Source organism: Heptranchias perlo, chromosome 19 (genome assembly GCF_035084215.1).
Source record: "Heptranchias perlo isolate sHepPer1 chromosome 19, sHepPer1.hap1, whole genome shotgun sequence".
NCBI lineage: Eukaryota > Metazoa > Chordata > Chondrichthyes > Hexanchiformes > Hexanchidae > Heptranchias > Heptranchias perlo.
In genome coordinates this window covers 11,106,270-11,122,795 of record NC_090343.1, presented here as the reverse complement: position 1 = coordinate 11,122,795, position 16,526 = coordinate 11,106,270, and positions in this window count along the sequence as shown.

Sequence of the window (16,526 nt, the reverse complement as noted above, 5' to 3'; positions counted from 1 at the left end):
GTATGTGTTAAAGGATGTAAAGAATCTTACAACACCAGGTTATAGTCCAACAATTTAAATAAAATTTAAAATATTAAACAAGTCCAAATAAAATTGTTGGACCATAACCTGGTGTTGTAAGATTCTTTACATTTGTCAACCCCAGTCCATCACCGGCATCTCCACATCATGTGTTAAAGGAGATAGTAGCTCTAGAGGTAAGTAGAGTGAATGCCATAAATTATCTGTTCAATGAATTGAATTCAAAAACTCTGCATGGGATGTCAGTAGTGAAGCTTTACTCATCACTTTTCCACACTGTGGATTGTGTCTGGTGTGAGGAGGTTTAAATGCAGAGTTAACCATAACTCGCTGACCAGGCGTTAATCCATGGGAAGACTGTTCCCACTCCCAATACACACTCCCTGAACCTTTCTCAACAACCACTAGTAAGGAATCTTACAACACCAGGTTATAGTCCAACAATTTTATTTTAAAATCACAAGCTTTCGGAGATTATCTCCTTCGTCAGGTGAGTGAGTGAAAGGTTCTCAAATCGCATATCTTATATTAGGCTGGGAGACCATCACACCAATCAAAGGTGTCGTTGGTGTTCAGACAGGTTAGCCACGGAAAACAGTAGGTCCCAGTATGCTGAATACTGGGACCTACGTCTGTAGGCCTCATTGATTGGTGTGATGGTGTCCCAGCCTAATATAAGATATGCGATTTGAGAACCTTTCACTCACTCACCTGACGAAGGAGATAATCTCCGAAAGCTTGTGATTTTAAAATTGTTGGACTATAACCTGGTGTTGTAAGATTCCTTACATTTTTCCACCCCAGTCCTTCACCGGCATCTCCACATCATAACAACCACTAGGGCAGCAGTATCCTAAACAATCTGTCCTCACTGCAGTTCCCTGTGTTGTTATCTTGTTATACCACCTGACATTGGCACATGAAAGAAGAGTTGAGCAACATAAGTATGGGAACAAAATATAACGGGCATGTCTAAGGCACTGTAAGTTTGAACATTGAATTGTAATAAAGGAGCCAATAGCTGAAAGAATTTGAAGCAGATAGTATAGGTCAGGGATTAGTGTTAAAACTGGTCTGTGGGCAATCGTCAAGTGTAGTGCGATAAAGTACTATATGCAAATAGCAGATGTTTGGCAGCAAATGTGTAGTAACGCACAAGATGATTTAGCAGCTTATGGCATTTTACACTGCGATAAGTCAAATAAAAGGAGCACAACTTAAAAATGCTCAGTATTAGAATCATTGATTTACTGTGACAATAAACTTTATGTAGCTCTAGTGCGGCATGATTTATGCTAGCAGGGCGTTGGAGCAGCTCATTGGAGCTCTAACATGGTTTTCCACAGAGTACCATCACAATGAGTTCTTTATCTCATTCACACTGTCAAGGAAAGATTTTAAATGGACGTACTATGTTCCATGCAAGAAAATATGGCAAAAATCAACGGGAGAGTGACCACAGATTGCTTTTGCATATCTTCTGGCATCTGGTTCTAGATAGGCAGTCTTCCATCTTGGAATTAGGATAGTACTGTCAGAACAGAAAGAAAATAGAAAATCTTTTAATACACCACCAAAAAATACCCAATAAAATGGCTCATGTAAGGCCTCATTCTGACAGTCGTGTAGTAACAGATTTCCATCAAGGTGCATTGCTGGGACTTTTGTTGGCTCCACGATCCAGCTAGTAGCTTGATGAAGAAGCTCCACGACCAGACACCAATCACTGTGACAAATCTCCAAAAAGAAGCAGCACACTGTTCCCCATGGCAATGCGTGCCAGACGAGCCCAGCAGAAGCTGAAACCCACCTTCCTCTGAAGCCAAAGCCACATTGCTAGGCCCGAGTGTCAGCTGTGGCTGAAGTATCACTCCCGCCTCTGAGTCAGAAGGTTGCGGGTTCAAGTCCCATTCCAGAGACTTGAGCACGAGATCTAGGCTGGCACTTCAGTGCAGTGCTGAGGAAGGGCGCTGCACTGTCCAAGATGCAGTCTTTCAGAGGAGATGTCTGCCCTCTCAGGATGTTCCCACAAAGTTTCCTTGATCGTTCTAGGGAGAATCTCCGCACAAGATATGGAAAAATCATCACAAACGCTCCAACAGAGCTCTCCGATAGCTCACTAGAACTAGGATGGTGCCTGATTCAATCCCGAGTCGGTGCTGAGTTGGCCGATCAGAACCGAGGTAGGAGTATGCGCTGGGTTATGGAGGGAAAATCGAATAGGTTCCTGCTACCGATCACTATTCAGTGACTTCTGCTGGAAAGGACCGTGGTTCAGCTCTGATGTCCTCCCATGGTCCACGAGCCTGCCAATTATCACCATCAGGACCATCTAGGCGGCTTAGCAAAGGACAACCAGTCCCCATGGAACCATGCCCCAAGCTGAGTCTTAGGAACACAGGAACAGGAGTAGGCCATTCAGTTGCTCGAGCCTGTTCCACCATTCAATTAGATCATAGCTGATCTGTAGTCAATGCCTTCAGGGCAGTCGGAGAGAAAATTGGAGGGAAAAGCAAAAATAGTCCCATAGAACAGGCTTAGTTAAGGCATCAGAGAACTATTTATTATTAGGTTATTCATTTATTAGCTTATAATGGTTGGAGTCAGAATTCTGCACAGCTTTAGAATGTCAAGACTACTGGGATCTGTTTATAATAGAAGTGCTCAGCCTGCAGCCCCACAGTTTTATTATGTTGGCCTCATTCATATCAACATAGCAGAACTGTTTACAGGACCAGTTACAAGCACTGTGTACATGAGAAAGAAGTAGGAGCATGCAAACATCTAACCCTGTTATTTCTGATAGAATTCAGTCACCTTTGGCGCACATTTGGATCCACCAGGCACCTTTTGGTTGAGTCTATGGCCCACTAGCTTAGATTTTCCAATCAGTAATGTCCGTTATTTGGGTGAAGAGTGGGCATTTCTGATTGGAAAATATTGTGGAGATCCATTACACTGAATCTCCGCGCACTTTGTCTCCATTGCAATACAGCCAATCGGGATTTGACTTGGTGCGGGAAGCACCAGCCAGTTTGTGGACAAATGCATGTAAATCAGTGAATAACGATGTGACGACGGCTTATGAATGCAATTTTCCATCGTTTGTTTTGCGCTGTTTTGTTCAGAGTTGCTAGGTGCTGAGGTCCACACGGAACTGACAACCATGTCAAGAAATCGAAAAGCGGCGGAGCTGACTAGTTGCCGATCACCAACGTGGAGAGAAACAATGCAACAAGTTAGATTGTAACGAAGATGGTGGCACTAGCCCCAGGGTCGGACCTCCAGCCCGAACACAGAGGGTGGGTCGGGGGGGGGGGGGCGGAGCTGTGGTGAAGGAGAGGTCAGTAAGGCCACCGCTTCTGAAAGAGCCATAGATTTGCTCAGCTCACATTGGAGGTATAGAAAAGGGCAGCAGCTGGGTCCAGGGTACCCGCATTGTGGGAGTTGGAGCTACGGCAACAACGAACTCATCAACCCCTTTGGGCCGACCGCAGGATCCAACTTCTGAAACACTAGCAATTATAAGTACTAAGACTTCAGGCCACTCGTCGTCAACCCACTGAGATCTCAGAAACTGGATAAAGATCTGTTGCAACAGATCAGACCGATGTTTCCATTCTGGCAAAATGTAGAGGCCCCAAACCAAACCTTTGCACTGGTTCCCCCGCAAGGGTAATACCCCACCCGTTACACTGCAGCTCATGTCATAAATGTTCAATTCCAACTTATATAAACACTCAAGTATTCAATAAACAAGTAAAACTTTTTTTTTCCGGCTATAAGCATAATGTTCTGATGGATTTTCCTGGTGGTAGAGCAGCCTGAAGGTTACATTCCAATACCAGTGCAGGTGTGAATAAAACAAAGCAACTAATTGTCTACCAAAGAAGTACCGTGAAAGTAAATATATTAACACTTCTGCACATATCCATGATTGAGCAATTGATGCTGTTCTTACCGACCATGGGCATGAATTGAAGGTGTTACTGTGTTGGCATCAATTCAGAATAATCATCAGAATAAGAAAATTGAGTTGCAGAAAGTCATTTAAAAACCTACAGGTGTTATGCAAATATTTCTATAAATTAACACTAAATGTAAGTAAGTAGCAATATAGCTTACCTTTACCTGTTTCTATTTGAATAACTTTTGCTGAATGTGGCCAGCGCCAAGTGCCAGGATGGTGGATCAGGCCCACCATGTAAGGGGTAGTAACTATGTTACTGTAATATAAAGCTCTGGTTAGAACCCATCTGCAGTACTGTGTTCAGTTCTAGGCACCGCACCTCGGGAAGGATATATTGGCCTTGGAGGGGGTGCAATGCAGATTCACTGGAATGATACCGGGATAAAAGGGTTAAATTATGAGGACAGGTTGCATTGACTTGGCTTGTATTCCCTTGAGTATAGAAGATTAAGGGGTGATCTAATTGTGGTGTTTAAGATGATTAAAGGATTTGATTGGGTAGATAGAGAGAAATTATTTCCTCTGGTGGGAGATTCCTGAACAACCTTAAAATTTGAGCTAGGTCGTCCGAGGGTGATGTCAGGAAGCACTTCTTCACACAAGGGTAGTGGAAATCTGGAACAGTCTCCCCCAAAAAGTTGTTGAGGCTGGGGGTCAATAGAAAATTTCAAAACTGAGATTGATTGATTTTTGTTAGGCGAGGGTAGTAAGGGTTACGGAACCAAGGCGGGTAAATGGAGTTGATGCAGATCAGCCAGGATCCCACTGGGGCTGAATGGCCTACTCCTATTCCTCTGTTCCTAGATCTCCATGCCCATCAGCTGAGGCATGGCGCATGCGTGCAGTTTCTCTCCTCAACCGATGAGTGCCCAATGAGAGGCATTCTCCACTCCTGGGGCTCGTCCACAATATTATGGACAGGGCTGACTCGAGAAATTTGTCTAGTGTCAGTACGACGGGTCGGATGGGTGTGATCCACTCGCGGGTTAACCTTCAGTTGAGTTTACACTCGATTGGAAAATCTAGGCTGAGATTGAGTGTCTGGATGGACAGTGCAGAGAAAGCATTCACTGACTTGGTGCGTAACCCAGTGTGTTTTATATCAGGTACCAGGGCCACACAGTGCAAGCACAGATTCTTCGGAATATTTTTGTTTAAGTGAGGACTGATAATGTCAGAGGAAGTAGATGAAGGCAGTTACTAGGCCCTGTCGTTTAACTGAGTTAAATAAACATCAGTAGATACAGTCATCCTCTATAAAAGGGGGTCTTTATGATAAGACTTTTTTTCAAAGGGGTCCTGATGATAAGACTCCCTGTTCAAAAAGGATCCTGATTGCAAAACTCCCTCTTCAAAAGGAGAATTGATGTCAAGAATCCTCTGTAAAACATGAAAGATTTAAGTTTTCCAAATTACCACTTTGATGTAACCGCTGTTAAAATGTTTTCCTGTAAATTTCTAGTTATGAATAATAAGCAGTGGATCTAAGGAGCGCACACAACCATGAGCTATCATTTAATTCCAAGTATTCTGAGAATTAACTTCAAAGATTGCATTTTATTTATATTTTTGATTTTGGTCCTAAATTGCTGATGCCGTCCTTAAAGGTTAATTGCCTTTTAACCAGTGCCCTGGTTAATCCAGTACCGCTGCTCGCTTTTGCTGATAGTACACAACAGTGGAACCTCAAATATCCACACTCCTATTATCTGCACTTCTCGATTACCCACCAAACTTTCCTTGGGACTCAGGCCTTACTCTGACCTAAATCAGCTAAAACTCAATTGAGCGTTTTCAAATTGATTTTTCACAGACGCTGGGTTGTTATCTGGACGTCCAGTACCTGGTAGGATTTACTATCCGTGCAGCTCTGATATTTAGCTTTGGGTCAGGAGACCAGTGGGAGTTAGAGCTTTGGATCTAGGAGACCAGCAGGAGGTGTGCTGCCAGCATTTTTAATTGAGAACGCTTCATTTTTAAAATGGAAAAAATGTGGATCTTATTTGCACCTACTGGGAACTTGATTACATTATCTAAATAGACTAGAATCATACAGCACAGAAGGAGGCCATTCGGCCCATCATGCATGTGTCTGCTCTTTGAAAGAGCGATCCAATTTGTCCCACTCCCCTGCTCCTTCCCCATAGCACTGCAAATTTTTCTTTTTCAAGGATTTATCCAATTCCCTTTTGAAAGTTATTTTTGAATCTGCTTCCACCGCCCTTTCAGGCAGTGCATTCCAGATAATAACAATTTGTTGCCTGAAAAAAAATTTCTCTTCATCTCTCCTCTGGTTCTTTTGCCAATTACTTTAAATCTGTCTCCTCTGGTTACCGGCCCACCTGCCAGTAGAAACAGTTTCTCTTTATTTACTCTATCAAAACCCCCTCATAATTTTGAACATCTCTAGTGAAGAACCTGAAGGACATAGCTGCCAGACTGGGCCTGCGGCAGGTGGCGAGCGAACCAACACGAGGGGAAAACTTACTTGACCTCGTCCTCACCAATCTACCTGTCGCAAATGCATCTGTCCATGACAGTATTGGTAGGAGTGACCACCGCACAGTCCTCGTGGAGACGAAGTCCCGTCCTCGCACTGAGGACACCATCCAACGTGTTGTGTGACACTACCACCGTGCTAAATGGGATAAATTCAGAACAGATCTAGCAGCTCAAAACTGGGCATCCATGAGGTGCTGTGGGCCATCAGCAGCAGCAGAATTGTATTCCAGCACAATCTGTAACCTCATGGCCCGGCATATTGCTCACTCCACAATTACCAACAAGCCAGGGGATCAACCCTGGTTCAATGAGGAGTGTAGAAAAGTATGCCAGGAGCAGCACCAGGCGTACCTAAAAGTGAGGTGCCAACCTGGTGAAGCGACAACTCAGGACTACATGCATGCTAAACAGCAGAAGCAACATGCTATAGACAGAGCTAAGCAATTCCACAACCAACGGATCAGATCAAAGATCTGCAGTCCTGCCACATCCAGTCGTGAATGGTGGTGGACAATTAAACAACTAATGGGAGGAGGAGGCTCTGCAAACATCCCCATCCTCAATGATGGTGGAGTCCAGCACCTAAGTGCAAAAGACAAGGCTGAAGCATTTGCAACCATCTTCAGCCAGAAGTGTCGAGTGGATCCATCTCAGCCTCCTCCCGATATCCCCACCATCACAGAAGCCAGTCTTCAGCCAATTCGATTCACTCCACGTGATATCAAGAAACGGCTGAGTGCACTGGATACAGCAAAGGCTTTTGGGCCCCGACAACATCCCAGCTGTAGTGCCGAAGACTTGTGCTCCAGAACTAGCTGCGCCTCTAGCCAAGCTGTTCCAGTACAGCTACAATACTGGCATCTACCAGACAATGTGGAAAATTGCCCAGGTATGTCCTGGCCACAAAAATCAGGACAAATCCAATCCGGCCAATTACCGCCCCATCAGTCTACTCTCAATCATCAGCAAAGTGATGGACGGTGTCGTCGACAGTGCTATCAAGCGGCACTTACTCACCAATAACCTGCTCACCGATGCTCAGTTTGGGTTCCGCTAGGACCACTCGGCTCCAGACCTCATTACAGCCTTGGTCCAAACATGGACAAAAGAGCTGAATTCCAGAGGTGAGGTGAGAGTGACTGCCTTTGACATCAAGGCAGCATTTGACCGAGTGTGCCACCAAGGAACCCTAGTAAAATTGAAGTCAATGGGAATCAGGGGGAAAACTCTCCAGTGGCTAGCACAAAAGAAGATGTGGAGATGCCGGTGATGGACTGGGGTTGACAAATGTAAAGAATCTTACAACCTGACGAAGGTGAACCTGACGAAGGAGAAAGCCTCCGAAAGCTTGTGATTTTCAAATAAAATTGTTGGACTATAACCTGGTGTTGTAAGATTCTTTACAAAAGAAGATGGTGGTGGTTGTTGGAGGCCAATCATCTCAGCCCCAGGGCATTGCTGCAGGAGTTCCTCAGGGCAGTGTCCCAGGCCCAACCATCTTCAGCTGCTTCATCAATGACCTTCCCTCCATCATAAGGTCAGAAATGGAGATGTTCGCTGATGATTGCACAGTGTTCAGTTCCATTCGCAACCCCTCAAATAATGAAGCAGTCCGAGCCCGCATGCAGCAAGACCTGTGCAACATCCAGGCTTGGGCTGATAAGTGGCAAGTAACATTCCCGCCAGACAAGTGCCAAGCAATGACCATCTCCAACAAGAGAGAGTCTAACCACCTCCCCTTGACATTCAACAGCATTACCATCGCCGAATCCCCCACCATCAACATCCTGGGGGTCACTATTGACCAGAAACTTAACTGGACCAGCCATATAAATACTGTGGCTACAAGAGCAGGTCAGAGGCTGGGTATTCTGTGGCGAGTGACTCACCTCCTGACTCCCCAAAGCCTTTTTTTTTTTTAAATTCGTTCACGGGATGTGGGCGTCGCTGGCAAGTGCGGCATTTATTGCCCATCCCTAATTGCCCTTGAGAAGGTGGTGGTGAGCCGCCTTCTTGAACCGCTGCAGTCCGTGTGGTGACGGTTCTCCCACAGTGCTGTTAGGAAGGGAGTTCCAGGATTTTGACCCAGCGACAATGAAGGAACGGCGATATATTTCCAAGTCGGGATGGTGTGTGACTTGGAGGGGAACGTGCAGGTGGTGTTGTCCCCATGCGCCTGCTGCCCTTGTCCTTCTAGGTGGTAGAGGTCGCGGGTTTGGGAGGTGCTGTCGAAGAAGCCGTGGCGAGTTGCTGCAGTGCATCCTGTGGATGGTGCACACTGCAGCCACAGTGCACCGGTGGTGAAGGGAGTGAATGTTTAGGGTGGTGGATGGGGTGCCAATCAAGCGGGCTGCTTTATCTTGGATGGTGTCGAGCTTCTTGAGTGTTGTTGGAGCTGCACTCATCCAGGCAAGTGGAGAGTATTCCATCACACTCCTGACTTGTGCCTTGTAGATGGTGGAAAGGCTTTGGGGAGTCAGGAGGTGAGTCACTCGCCGCAGAATACCCAGCCTCTGACCTGCTCTCGTAGCCACAGTATTTATATGGCTGGTCCAGTTAAGTTTCTGGTCAATGGTGACCCCCAGGATGTTGATGGTGGGGGATTCGGCGATGGTAATGCCGTTGAATGTCAAGGGGAGGTGGTTAGACTCTCTCTTGTTGGAGATGGTCATTGCCTGGCACTTATCTGGCGCGAATGTTACTTGCCACTTATCAGCCCAAGCCTGGATGTTGTCCAGGTCTTGCTGCATGCGGGCTCAGACTGCTTCATTATCTGAGGGGTTGCGAATGGAACTGAACACTGTGCAGTCATCAGCGAACATCCCCATTTCTGACCTTATGATGGAGGGAAGGTCATTGATGAAGCAGCTGAAGATGGTTGGGCCTAGGACACTGCCCTGAGGAACTCCTGCAGCAATGCCCTGGGGCTGAGATGCTTGGCCTCCAACAACCACTACCATCTTCCTTTGTGCTAGGTATGACTCCAGCCACTGGAGAGTTTTCCCCCTGATTCCCATTGACTTCAATTTTACTAGGGCTCCTTGGTGCCACACTCGGTCAAATGCTGCCTTGATGTCAAGGGCAGTCACTCTCACCTCACCTCTGGAATTCAGCTCTTTTGTCCATGTTTGGACCAAGGCTGTAATGAGGTCTGGAGCCGAGTGGTCCTGGCGGAACCCAAACTGAGCATCGGTGAGCAGGTTATTAGTGAGTAAGTGCCGCTTGATAGCACTGTCGACGACACCTTCCATCACTTTGCTGATGATTGAGAGTAGACTGATGGGGCGGTAATTGGCCGGATTGGATTTGTCCTGCTTTTTGTGGACAGGACATACCTGGGCAATTTTCCACATTGTCGGGTGGATGCCAGTGTTGTAGCTGTACTGGAACAGCTTGGCTAGAGGCGCAGCTAGTTCTGGAGCACAAGTCTTCAGCACTACAGCTGGGATGTTGTCGGGGCCCATAGCCTTTGCTGTATCCAGTGCACTCAGCCGTTTCTTGATATCACGTGGAGTGAATCAAATTGGCCGAAGACTGGCTTCCGTGATGGTGGGGATATCGGGAGGATGCTGAGATGGATTATCCACTCGGCACTTCTGGCTGAAGATGGTTGCAAATGCTTCAGCCTTGTCTTTTGCACTCACGTGCTGGACTCCGCCATCATTGAGAATGGGGATGTTTGCAGAGCCTCCTCCTCCCATTAGTTGTTTAATTGTCCACCACCATTCACGACTGGATGTGGCAGGACTGCAGAGCTTTGATCTGATCCGTTGGTTGTGGAATCGCTTAGCTCTGTCTATAGCATGTTGCTTCCGCTGTTTAGCATGCATGTAGTCCTGAGTTGTAGCCTTTCCACCATCTACAAGGCACAAGTCAGGAGTGTGATGGAATACTCTCCACTTGCTTGGATGAGCTCCCACAACACTCAAGAAGCTTGACACCATCCAGGACAAAGCAGCCCGCTCGATTGGCACCCCATCCACCACCCTAAACATTCACTCCCTTCACCACCGGCGCACAGTGGCTGCAGTGTGTACCATCCACAGGATGCACTGCAGCAACTCGCCAAGGCTTCTTCGACAGCACCTCCCAAACCCGCGACCTCTACCACCTAGAAGGACAAGAGCAGCAGGCACATGGGAACAACACCGCCTGCACGTTCCCCTCCAAGTCACACACCATCCCGACTTGGAAATATATCGCCGTTCCTTCATCGTCGCTGGGTCAAAATCCTGGAACTCCCTTCCTAACAGCACTGTGGGAGAACCATCACCCCACGGACTGCAGCAGTTCAAGGAGGCGGCTCACCACCACCTTCTCAAGGGCAATTAGGGACAGGCAATAAATGCCGGCCTCGCCAGCGACGCCCACATCCCATGAACGAATAAAAAAAAATCAATCTCCCCTTAACCTTCTCTACGCTAAGGAGAACAACCCAAGCTTCTCAAGTCTCTCCACATAACTGAAGATCCACATCCTAATCAGACCAATCAGAAGCTAAAAACTCACTGTAACATAGTAAATATAAGGGAAGCGCTGATTCTGTGACAATATTCCCAAGGGAGTTTTCTCCATTATGGCAGATAGTTGAAATTCAACTTTTTAAGGGGGCAATTGGTTTAGAGGGTTACTGGATGATTCAGTGGGACTGATTCCAAGATCAGAAACTCCCAGTGGGGGACGGCAGAGGCGGGGAGTGCATGATGGGTAATCACAGGCCTGCGGCTGGTAATTCTCAGTCGTTCTGTCCATTAATTGCAGTGGACAGAAAAGCACTGGCTGCGGGCCCACAATTTTCCGACTTTCCTTCCCACCGCCCACCCCCCCCAACCCATGGAATGCCGCTTCTTGCTGGGAGCATCTGATTACAGAATCAGCCCTAGTGTTTCCAAGCATTATCCAAAACATTGTTGTACGTTTGAGACCACAATTTGGATCAAAGCCAGATGAAATGAAAGGGTCGTTTTCTTTCCTTACTGACTGTTAAAGGAAGTTCTCTTTTAAAAATGTATTAGGCACACCTTTCTTTGTTTGTTTACTAATACACAATGTAAGTCATATTAAAATACTCACCACCACACTTGAGTTTTGAGAAATGAAGATATTATGTAGCCCTACTCCATCCCACAATAGAAAACCTAATTAAGCCATATTTTGCTTTTAAGGTGATTCAAACAGGACGGACAGACTTCACAGCTTCCTTTAAAGGAGAAGGAAAATGCACAGGAACAATTTTCTGCATAAGATACTCCCCATCCCCAACCCCATTGATATCATTCATTATCCCTCCCTTGGAGATCCACTGTTTGACATATCCCCTCGCACAGAGGAGCCATGCGGATGACATAGGTTGCAGGTGTGTCCCAGAGTAGCTCATTACATCAGCCCGAGGAATCAACACTTCAAACCTGCCTGAATACTGATCCACAGGCACCCAAGCTTGGACAAGTTAGCACTATCTGGGCGCCGTTGTATGAAAAAAAAAGTGCAAACAAGGGAGCAGTTTATTTCTTCACATCAACTGAAGTTAGCTGTGTAGTCTTGTAATTTAGAAAGACAGGCTCTAAGACACCGTGCAAGGATCCTATTGCATCTCTTGCCGGCCTGAGAGCAGAAGTCGAATTTCTGCCCCAATGTTCCCTACACTATCCATATGCAATAATCACTTCACCTTATACCCTTCCCTATATATCCATATAACCATTGTACTGCAAACCCTTCTCTACATTATCTATATAACTGCAGTATCTCAAACTCCTCCCTATATTATCCTTATAACCACAGTATCTCATAACCCTCCCCATATTAATTATATAACCACAGTACTTCCTTCCCCTCCTTATATTATCCATATGATCACAGTACCTCCTACCCCTTCCTATATTCCCCGGAATTACATACCGTACTCTACCTGGCACTATCCAATATCTTATACCTCTCCATACACTCTCCAATACCTCATCCCTTTTCTATGTCTGACACCCCTCCTTATTACTCCTCCTTGCACTCTTCAACACCCTCATACCTTCCATATGCATTTTAGTACCTTACATCCCTTGTTACATTCTCCATATAATAACAATATTTCGTACCCCCCTCACTATATTATCTATTAAGTGTATCCAACTACTCGTATTCCTTATTCCCATCCTTACCGTCTTCAGTATCTGAGATAAAAAGATACTGAAATCTGAAGTAAAAACACAACATGCTGGCTATATACAGCAAGTCCAAGGGCATCTGGAAGAGAAGATAGATCAATGCTTCAAGTAAGACCTTTCTCCAGAGCTCAGTGGCCCCTAAAATCCCCTGCTCTTCTGCTGTAACTCCAAGCAAAGAAAACTGAAACTGCCACAAAGTCAACCAGGATTATCTGCGCCAACCGAGGGGTGGATATGGGGGCCACCTGGGAGTCCAGGCCACGATCCTGGCCTAGACCTCTGACATTGGCCTCTGAAGTTTTAAAAAGGTCCCATTTGTAAGGGGGCTAAAGGGGCACCCTCAGCTTTCTTCTGAGGGGGAGCTTAGGGACCTGGCACCCAACCCAGGGCTTTTCGACCAGACTTTCAGTCCTTTTCCACCGGGCGGGTTGGGAGGGCACCCCAAAGGCATTTAAACCATTGGACCTCCCCCAATCCCGCAAATTACAGTGGGCTCAGTGGCGGAGGTCTGGGGCGGGAGTACCCTGACATTTAGGCCGAGAATTTTGGGCCCTATACCTCTCCAATATCTTATCCTTTCTCAGCATTCCTCAGCGTCTTATATTCTGCGCTATCAGTGCAAATCCCTGCTCATCTCGTGAAGAATCATTGCTCATACTGTTAAAGAGTTAAACAGAAACAGCTGCCTCTCTGCATACTTCTGTTAACAGAGCCAAATAAAACCCTGGATACTCAGTGAATTTGTGCTGCTCTTTATTATGCAGAGCAGAGTAAGGAATGCCATCTCTAATAATGAGTCCCTGGAGTAGGCAGTCAGAAAATGAATTGATACATCTTCCTTATGAACGATTCATGTGCCACAAATTAAAGTCTCGATCACTAGAGATTTAATTACAAAATATCATTGCTTTCATACACCATTTCGTATTTAGCCTGTTTGAATCAAAAATGTTCCTACTACTGGTTTTTTAATTGAGAGGTTTTGTGATCAGCGGGGGGCTTGATGGTGCCTGAGGGCAAGAGGCAGCTCGAAGTCAATGTGCCAAAGGGCTTGAATGCTTTAATTCACTTCATGATTGGCGTACCGTATGAATCGTGGAGACAATTTCACTGGCTACAAATTCCCTGTCAAGTTGTTATTTGAAAGGATATAGAAGGTATGTCACAGTGACGGGTGAGCTATAACAAATACCTCCACAAGCAAGGTCGAGCATATCGCTCATGAGCATCAAAGTCACAGGTGGACCATTGCCGTGCTCATAGATGGATGTATTTATCATTTCATGCTGGCTTGGACGTTTTGGCCCTGATATTTACGGGGAGGTGGGGAGGGAGCGGGGAGGTAGAAAGCGGCTGAAGAATCTGGCGAGGTCGAACCTAACGGCAGGACCTCATCAACATTTATTCCCCCCGTTTCCCACCCAACAGCAGCCAAATTGACAGGCCGGCCGGGAAATAAAATGAAAGTAGGCAGTACCCGGGGACATTTGGGGGCGGCCCCCGGCAATCAGGAGAGGGGGAAGGCCGCAGATCAGGGCTTGGGGGGAGGGGGGAGAGAAATCAGATGGGGGCCTGGGGGGGGGGGGGGGCGGTAGCGACAGCAGATCGGGACTTGGGGGGAGGGGGTAGCGAGAGCAGATCGGGGCTTGGTGGGAGGGGGGAGCAAGAGCAGATCGGAGATTGGTGGAGAGGGGAGTGGGAGCAGATCAAGGCCTGGGGGGAGGGGGGAGTGAGAGCAGATCAAAGATTGGGGGGGAGAGAGAGCAAATCGGAAATTGGGGGGAGGGGGGAGCGAGAGCAGATCGGAGATTGGTGGAGAGGGGAGCGGGAGCAGATCAAGGCCTGGGGGGAGGGGGGAGTGAGAGCAGATCAAAGATTGGGGGGGAGAGAGAGCAAATCGGAAATTGGGGGGAGGGGGGAGCGAGAGCAGATCGGAGATTGGGGGGAGGGGAGAACAAGAGCAGATCAAAGATTGGGGGGGAGAGAGAGAAAATCGGCAATTCGGGGGAGGGGGAAGCGAGAGCAGATCGGGGCCTGGGGGGAGGGGGGATCAAGAGCAGATCGGGGCCTGGGGGAAGGAGGGAGTGAGAGAGATCGGGGCCTAAGGATGGGGGGGAGCAAGAGCAGATCAGGACCTGGAGGGAGGGGGAGCGAGAGCAGATCGGAGATTGGGGGGGGGGGGGAACGAGAGCAGATCAGAGCCTGGGGGGGGAGCGAGAGCGGATCGGGACCTGGTGGGGGAGAGTGAGAGCAGATCGGGGCCTGGGGGAAGGGGAAGCAAGAGCAGATTGGGGCCTGGTTGGGGGGGGGAGCAAGAGTAGATCGGGGCCTGGTGGGGGGGGGAGCGAGAGCAGATTGGAGATTGGGGTGGTGGGGAGAGGCAATCAGGGCCCGGAGGGAGGGGAGGTTGGCGATTGCGGCAGCGGGGAGAGAGAGGCCGCCATCGGCAGAAGGGAGGCCGAAGGCTTCCTCGAGGGGCCGGAGGGGAGCACGCCTGTTCCTCCTGGCCCACAAGGAGAGCAGTAAAAGGCACTTACCTCGTGTAGCCGGCAGCTCCCGCCTCCCTGACACTGTTGGGTTTCCCGAGACCTGGGAGGCACGCGCAGCAACTGTTAAATTTAAATCAGGCACCCAATTTTATGTGAGGTTATGCACTTTGGCAGGAAAAATCAGAGAGCAAGTTATTATCTTAATGGCGAGAAACTGGAAAGTACTGCAGTACAAAGGGATCTGGGGGTCCCAGTGCAAGAAAATCAAAAAGTTAGTATGCAGGTGCAGCAGGTGATCAAGAAGGCCAACGGAATGTTGGCTTTTATTGCTAGGGGGATAGAATATAAAACAGGGAGGTATTGCTGCAGTTATATAAGGTATTGGTGAGACCGCACTTGGAATACTGCATACAGTTTTGGTGTCCATACTTAAGAAAAGACATACTTGCTCTCGAGGCAGTACAAAGAAGGTTCACTCAGTTAATCCCGGGGATGAGGGGGCGGACATATGAGGAGAGGTTGAGTAGATTGGGACTCTACTCATTGGAGTTCAGAAGAATGAGAGGCGATCTTATTGAAACATATAAGATTGTGAAGGGGCTTGATCGGGTGGATGCGGTAAGGATGTTCCCAAGGATGGGTGAAACTAGAACTAGGGGGCATAATCTTAGAATAAGGGGCTGCTCTTTCAAAACTGAGATGAGGAGAAACTTCTTCACTCAGAGGGTAGTAGGTCTGTGGAATTTGCTGCCCCAGGAAGCTGTGGCAGCTACATCATTAAATAAATTTAAAACAGAAATAGACAGTTTCCTAGAAGTAAAGGGAATTAGGGGTTACGGGGAGCGGGCAGGAAATTGGACATGAATTTAGATTTGAGGTTAGGATCACATCAGCCATGATCTTATTGAATGACGGAGCAGGCTCGAGGGGCCGATTGGCCTACTCCTGCTCCTATTTCTTATGTTCTTTCTTAATAGTACTGGGGGAACCGGATTTATATATGTTAATGAAGCGTCTGGCCTCTCCATGGGTAGGCACGCAACTCAGCAGCGTAAAAATGGCGGCAGGCGCACAGCGGCGGGTTGGGGTTGCGTTTCGTCCCTTTGAAAGTTTAACCTGACCCTCTCCTGCCAGTAGTTGTAGGGGGGGGGGGGGGTGTAATATGGAGGCTTTTACATCTGGACTACATCATCAGATTTTTTTTTACTAATATCACAAACGTCGAGCTTTGAACTGAGCCTCACTTGCGATACACACCTATCTGCACTTGCGGTCTACAGATAGCACTGCTGCCATCGCAAACATCGCAATGTCGACAGGAGGGTAGGGGTGGAAATAACAGGTCTCACGAGGGAATCCCCAGTCCTGCTGAGGTATCCTCAG